Source organism: Carassius carassius, chromosome 42 (assembly GCF_963082965.1).
Source record: "Carassius carassius chromosome 42, fCarCar2.1, whole genome shotgun sequence".
Lineage (NCBI taxonomy): Eukaryota > Metazoa > Chordata > Actinopteri > Cypriniformes > Cyprinidae > Carassius > Carassius carassius.
In genome coordinates this window covers 7984133-7992131 of record NC_081796.1, presented here as the reverse complement: position 1 = coordinate 7992131, position 7999 = coordinate 7984133, and positions in this window count along the sequence as shown.

Genomic DNA, 7999 nt, shown 5'->3' with positions numbered 1-7999 from the left:
AGTATGTGGGGACACATCGCTTCAATCTTTCCAGATCTGTGAGTTAATTTGACAGCTCACGGGGTGTCGTGGAGTCTCCTCTGTGAGACAGGTACCTAAGGGCGAGCCAGCTGGAGTGTGGATGCTTACAGATTTGGCTGCAGCTTCCTGCTGGGTGTCATCTGTCTGCACGCTCTGCCGCTGCATGGCTAGATTTTTTTTGTCCTCCTGACATCATGTGGCTGAGCAGTTTATGCCTGGCAGGGTTTGTCTTACAAGGTCTGCCATCAAACTCAGCCAGCGAGGTCCTAATCTGGCACGGCACCGCTCCCAATGCAGGCACCCCTGGCATCCCGCGTAGGGAACCGCAGGCCACTAAAACTTCCACAAGCGTCAGAGGAGATCGCTACACTCCTACACACGGCTGCAGAGGGGAGGAAAGAGGTGGTGGGGGGAGCCGCTGCCAGCGGACTTGTTTTGCTCACACATGGAGAATGTCCCCACTTCCATCGCCGGCCTGTCACTTTGATTGTGCGCTCCATGCAGGATCAGTGCTTCCACAGGTTCAGGCATCTCTCCGCCTGTTGCTGGCAGTTTGACTTGGACAACGACGCAAATCTGCAGGGGGAAGTGACAGCAACGAGTCTGCGTACACTCATGCGTCCATCCATATTCTCTGGCCCTCAGTTCTGCCGTGAACATTAATTGTGAAAGACAACGATTCCACCCAAAGAGGTTTAGAGCATCGCCAGACAGGCCTGACAGGGTTACCGGGGTTTCCAGAAAAGCACATTATGATGAGTGCATATGTTGATTCTCAGACTACAGGAGGGGTCCAGTGGACTCCGTTCAGCCCCCGAGAGAACGCACAGACAAACTCTGACACCGTCTGTGATGGGCTGTTTTCCTCTCTGTGCTGCTGGACTCTCAAGGGGTAAAACGGTACCAGGATTGGTGACCTGTTCTTTTGCCCAGGGTTGGATCTGACTAACGGAGAGAGAGGCAGAGCAAGAGAACCAGGCAGGTTGGTCAGCCCCAGGATGAGAGCTCACACCAGGGCTGCAGGTCACGAGAGTTCCTCCACCTGTTCCATGCCACCACTGGCCTGCCGAGTCCCTGCAGCCACCTCTGTGGCGAGAAAAGGAAGATAAAACACAATGAGAGCGAGTAAACAGGAGAATGAAAGGAGAGAGAGAGAGCCATTCACTGTAAAATAATGATACCCATTGGGTAATGTGAGCTCTGTGGCCTGAGATGGCATGGATGGGGAAACATGTATCATGTGTGAGTGTGTGTGTTTAAGTCGACCCTGGTGGGTATGTTTTGTAAAGCTTATCTCAGACCTCCTACTAAACACTTTGTGTTCACTAACCGCTCCTGGAGCCAAAAGCTCATCTACAGTCAACACACTAAACAAAGCCTGCATAAAATTCAGTTCACTTTTTGTGTAGGCCAATAAACTATCTTATTTTGTTTTTTCCTTAACTTAAAAAAAACAATAATAATAATAATAAATAAAAAAAATAATCTGAATGTTGGTCTTGCCTATAAAAATAGTTGTTGAATTTATTAAAAATTAGAATATCATATCCCTATGATTTTCTGGTTTTTACTTCTATTCTTCTCTCTTTTATTTATTTGATACTGAAAAAAATAATGTATGTATATATATATATATATATATATATTTAACAATATTAATAAAAATTACACATAATTATATTCTACATTTATTAAAAGGAAATGGGGATTATTAGTATGTAAATATGTGTTTTAATTAAAATGCAGAAGTAATGCAAGACTGAATCAGTAATATCATGATGCATTTATTATATTATATTATATTATATTATATTATATTATATTATATTATATTATATTATATTATATTATATTATATTATTATATTATAATTCAGCTGTATCAGTTTCAGATGTGCATAAGTGCATACATTCACTAGTAACACTTTATACTAAGGTCTTAGTATTGTATTACTTAATACATTAACTAACATTAACATAAACTAACAATAAGCAATATATATATATATATATATATTTTTTTTTTTACAGCATTTATTAACCATTAACTTAAATTATTAAATGCTGTTTAAGTATTGTTCATTGTTTGCTCATGTTAACTATTGTAGTTAATTAATTTTAACAAATTAAACCTTATTGTAAAGTGTTACCAGTACACAAATGTATAATTAATTCATTCTTAATAAATATCCACCCATTAACGCAACTTCATTATTACATTTAAATACAAGAAACCTAACACAATGGGGTTATATTTCAGAAATAATTACAATAAAATGGCAAGTATCAGACTGAATTAAACATGAAATTTTGATGTATATGACTGAAATAGTATTTGCATTTTGTGTGTGTGAGATAATATATATATATATTATTTTTATCATTATTATTATTTTAAGTTATTTATCTCTTATGGTTCAGCTAAGGTTCAGCCTCCATCTGAGTAAAAAAAAAAAAAAGATTTAGCTAAAATTATAGTTTGTCTCCATCTAGTGCCAGTGTAACTTTGTGATTTTTTAATTTTTTTTTTTTTTAAATTTTTTTTTTTTTACAAAGGAAAGCTTAAATATAAAATAATCCACACACACACACACACACATACATACATAAGTTCTCTTGAAACCCAATGAAAGATTTATTACATTTATTAAAAATTTATTAAAACTAAAACATTATTTAAAGGTTAGAAATTGAATTGAAGTATTTGATCCCCAAGCAAAACATGACTTAGTTCTTGCTTCAGAATCCCTTGTTGCCAAGCACAGAGGTAAGATGTTTCTTGTAGCTGGTCACCAGGTTTGTACACATCTCACACATCCGTTTTACAGATCCTCTCTAAATCCTTAAGGCTTCTTAGCTGTCGTTTAGCAACTCGAAGTTTCAGCTCCTTCCACATATTTTCTATAGGATTGAGGTTTGGAGAGGTCTGTTTTGGGTCATTGTCATGCTGGAAGACCCATACATGAACCATCTTCAATGTTCTGGTTGAGAGAAGATGGTTCTTGTCCAAGATTTTACAGTACATACCCCATCCATTCAATGCAGAGTCTTGTACCCTTAGCAGAAAAACAGCCCCAAAGCATAATGTTTCCACCTCTGTGCTTAACTGTGGAATGGTGTCATAGTCAGCATTTCTCTCCTTCCAAAACAAGGTCGGGTTAATGCCAAAGAGCTCAATTGTTGTCTCATCTGACCACAGCACTTTCTCTCATGCCTTCTCTGGGTCATTTTGATGTTCTTTGGCAAACTTTAAACAGGCCTGTACATGTGCCTCCTTGAGAAGTGGGACTTTGCGAGAGCTGCAATATTTCATTCATTGTGGTGTAGTGTGTTACCAGTGACTGACTGTAGTCCTAACTGCCATAAGATTATTAACAAGCTTCTCTCGTGTAGTTCGGGGCTGATCCCTCACCTTTCTCGTGATCATCCTTACCCCATGAGACAAGATCTTACACGGAGCTCCAGACCAACACTGAAAAACAATCACAGGAACATTTGTCTCCTTCTCACCAAGCTTCTTGCTGATGGTTTTGTAGCCCATTCAAGCCTTGTGGAGATCTACAATCTTGTCTCTGACATCATTTGGTCTTGCCCATGGTGGTGGGAGAGGTTGAAATGGAAGATACATAATGTGTGGACAGAAGTCTTTTATACACCTAACAAGCTGATATTAGGACTAACTTTTTAAAGTGACATGTCAAATCTTAAGCACATAACCAGTCTGTGGGAGCCAGAATTCTTGCTGGTTGGTAGAGGATCAAATACTTATTTCGCTCACTGAAATGCAAATCAATTTCTAACCTTTATATATATATATATATTTTTTTTTTTTTGGTTCATATTCTGTCTCTATCCATTAAAATAAACCTACCATAAAAAATTACAGACCCTTTATTTCTTTGTATGTAGGCAAAATTATAATATCAGCAGGGGATCAAATAAATATCCCCCCCCCCCCTCTGAGGCACTAGCACAGAGACACAGTGCAAGGAGCAAAACCTGGAAAAAGTAAAAATTTTCTGATGAATAATCCCACACCCTGTTTTGTAAAAAAAAGCAATCCAGACTAATTGATCACAGGCCAGTGCTGCAGGTGTTCTATACCACAAAAACTTAAAACGTATAGATTCCTGTGCATTTCTCCTTGTTTAGAATAATTATCATAATAATAAAGATAGCATCAAAAAGTAGCATAAGTTATTGACAATAAACAGCTATCACTGCAGGCGTCTCTCAGTGTCCAGGGAGCAACAAAGAGGCCCTGTGATCTTGGTAATTTTGGGACCATCATGGTAGCAAAATTAACATATACAGTCCAGTTTAATTATTCATCTGTACTTATATTGGGGTTATACACACACACATATATACATATATATTAAAGTAGCAGTTCACTGAAAAAGTTATTTATTCACCCTTGTTCATGTAGTTGTTATTTTCCATACATTGAAAAGCAGTGTTGTTTGGCCCTAACTGTTCTTTAAAAAATATTTTATGTTCTACAGAAGAAGAAAATCAGTAAGAGTTAGAGCTGTTTGTTAAATAAAGGAAATATACACCAAAAAGATGTGCAACTGATGTAAACCTACATTTCCGAATTAAACTCACTGGTTTCCTCAAAGTTTATACATTTTTATGACCTCAAAAAGGCTGTTGCTGAACGTGAAGGGACTTTTGTTTTTATATAGCCACTTTTATTTTGAAGTTCAATGTGGGACATTTATTTTGGAGTTCTTTTATTATTGTTTGCACCTGAGTAGTTGAAGAATGTGACACTTCTGTCTGTCAAATTCAGCAAAGAAATATTTCACTTTACTCATTTACATTTCTCAGTCATTAGATATTGAGGATTGAAAACATTTTGCAGAAATATCATCGATGTAAGACACTCCATAGACGATATTAAGTAAAATATATCTGTTTAGATTTAAGAGAGAGAGCCATTCACTATAAAATAATGATACCCATTGGGTAATGTGAGCTCTGTGGCCTGAGATGGCATGGATGGGAAAACATGTATCATGTGTGAGTGTGTGTGTTTAAGTCGACCCTGGTGGGTATGTTTTGTAAAGCTTATCTCAGACCTCCTACTAAACACTTTGTGTTCACTAACCGCTCCTGGAGTCAAAAGCTCATCTACAGTCAACACACTAAACAAAGCCTGCATATAATTCAGTTCACTTTTTGTGTAGGCCAATAAACTATCTTATTTTGTTTTTTCCTTAACTTTAAAAAAACAACAATAATAATAATAATAAATAAAAAAAATAATCTGAATGTTGGTCTTGCCTATAAAAATATTTGTTGAATTTATTAAAAATTAGAATATCATATCCCTATGATTTTCTGGTTTTTACTTCTATTCTTCTCTCTTTTATTTATTTGATACTGAAAAAAATAATGTATGTATATATATATATATATATATATATATATATATATATATATATATATATATATATATATATATATATTTAACAATATTAAAAAAAATTACACATAATTATATTCTACATTTATTGAAAGGAAATGGTGATTATTAGTATGTAAATATGTGTTTTAATTAAAATGCAGAAGTAATGCAAGACTGTTTGCATTAAATAATTTAGTAAATATGGCAGCATTTTAGTGCCATAAAAGAATAAAGTCAAAATTTCAAAAGTTTTGTTATATTGGGTAAATAAAGTTAATCAATGTGACAATTCCAGCTCATGAGGAAGAAATAAAAGAAAAAAGGTCCGTGGCGGTTAACTGATTAAAAATAATGAAACAATGTTGGCAAAGTTATAGGCCCCATTGTTGCCGTTTCTGAGGTAAATGTTATCTTACGACTGTAATGACTATTCACATGCTTTCTTATTGATGATTTTTGAAACACTGATTGATCGACCAATTAGGCTACATGAGGCATTTGTTTAAGTTGTTCAGATTTTTTCAATAGGTATTCTGATATTCATTCATGTTTATCTTGTGCTGGAACTAATATAAAATATATGGTTGATTCATATATATATATATATAGATTATCTGATAGATCAGATTAGGAGGGCTTTTGAATATTGTCTTGGAGGAAAGACTTGTATGTAGTAACATTTTAACCTGACTATACTACAAAACCTGTAATAAGAAACAACAAACATTTTATCAAACTATTTTTTTTTCTTTAAGGTGACGACTTTCAGCCAAGTATGGTGACCCATACTCAGAATTTGTGCTCTGCATTTAACCCATCCAAAGTGCACACACACAGAGCAGTGAACACACACACACACACACTCTGAACGCACACCAGGAGCAGTGGGCAGCCATTTATGCTGCTTCGCTCTTTGTCATTCTTCATATCCAAGGTTTCTCTCAGACCAGGGCTATAGTGTTCCCAGTGCCATTTACACTTTGAGTGTGAGAGATTTGCAGAAGCAGATATTTTGAGGTTGTCTCCTCAATGGCAAATCCAAGTCAGTCATTGGCGGCTAATGAGGAGTGACACCGCGGAAACATAGACCTGCCTTGCCAACAAGGCACTTTTCAACTGCATCTGTTTGCTTATGCAGCTCTGCTTGTCATGAGTCAGGTTTCTTCCTTTTTTCTCTCTCTCACGCTCTCTCACTCATTTACCCACACACACACACACACACACACATGCGCACATACCTTATTAGCTCATTACCATATTACACTTTCTCTTTCTCTGTTCTGCTGACCCTTCTCTCTTCATGCACCTGTTTGTCATTGCAATCAGCACCTGTTTCTACTTGGCCCTAAGTGTTCACCCTTTATCTGTTGTTTGCTCTGGTAGATTATTTGTCGTATTATTGTTACATGTCATGCTTTTGTTAGCAGTTTCATCCTGTCTGTATTGATAAGTACTCACCTAATTCTTGTCTTGTCTGCCTGGAACAGTCTAGCCCAAAGTATTTGCTGTGTTGCTGCTGTATGTAAACCTCTGTGGTTCTCTCACCCTGATTGAGTTGTCTACTCCTGAACTTTAAGTCTGCTTCAAGGGAGTCCTCCTCAGTTATTCACCAAGACAGGAGTCTTTCCTTTCAAGTTACCATTTACCAGTTCGATGTGCTTTAATTACGGACAGCCTTTGTTATTTATTATTTCATTAAAGACTGTTTTTCCTGTCATCTCTGCTTTTGGATCCTTCATTCATCACTTTGACAGAATAATCCGACCATCATGGATCCAGCAGATGAGAGGCCTGTCCGGTCGGCGATCGAGATCCAGGGAGCTATGCTTGGCAAACATGAGCAGGAGTTGGCCGCCGCTCATCAGGCTTTTAAGAGTCTTTCAGCTCAGGTCTCTGATCTATCTGCCCGTTTACTTCACCTGCATCAGGAACCTGCCATGTCGCACAACCGTCAGCTGCCCTCTGAGCCACGAATCAATAATCCTTCCTGTTATGCAGGTGAGCCTACAGAGTGCAGAGCTTTTCTCATCCAGTGTGAGGTTGTTTTTTCCCTTCAGCCCCAAACGTATGCAGAAGATCGGACTCGCATCGCTTATATCCTCTCTCTGCTCACGGGACAAGCACGCAAGTGGGGTACAACGGTTTGGGAGGCACAGTCTGCATGCTGCAGCAAGTACACTCTGTTTAAGGATGAGATGATCAAGGTCTTTGATAGATCCGTCTTCGGCAGCGAGGCATCACGTCTTCTTGCTGTGCTACGTCAAGGCAGAAGATCTGTAGCTGACTTCGCGATGGAGTTCTGGACTCTGGCTGCTACAAGTGAGTGGAATGATCCTGCACTGACCGCACACTTTCTTGAAGGGTTGAATGTAGACCTTAAGGAGGAGATCTATGCGTGGGGGTCGCCAACTCAGCTCGATCAGCTTATCGACCTGGCCATCCGCCTTGACAAGTGTTTCGAGCAAAGGCGTCGAGTTCGTTCTCCATATTCCACACCATGTGACAACTTTTCTTCTGCTACTGTCTCTGTTCAGAACCAATGCTGTACCCATGCAGCTAGGGAGCG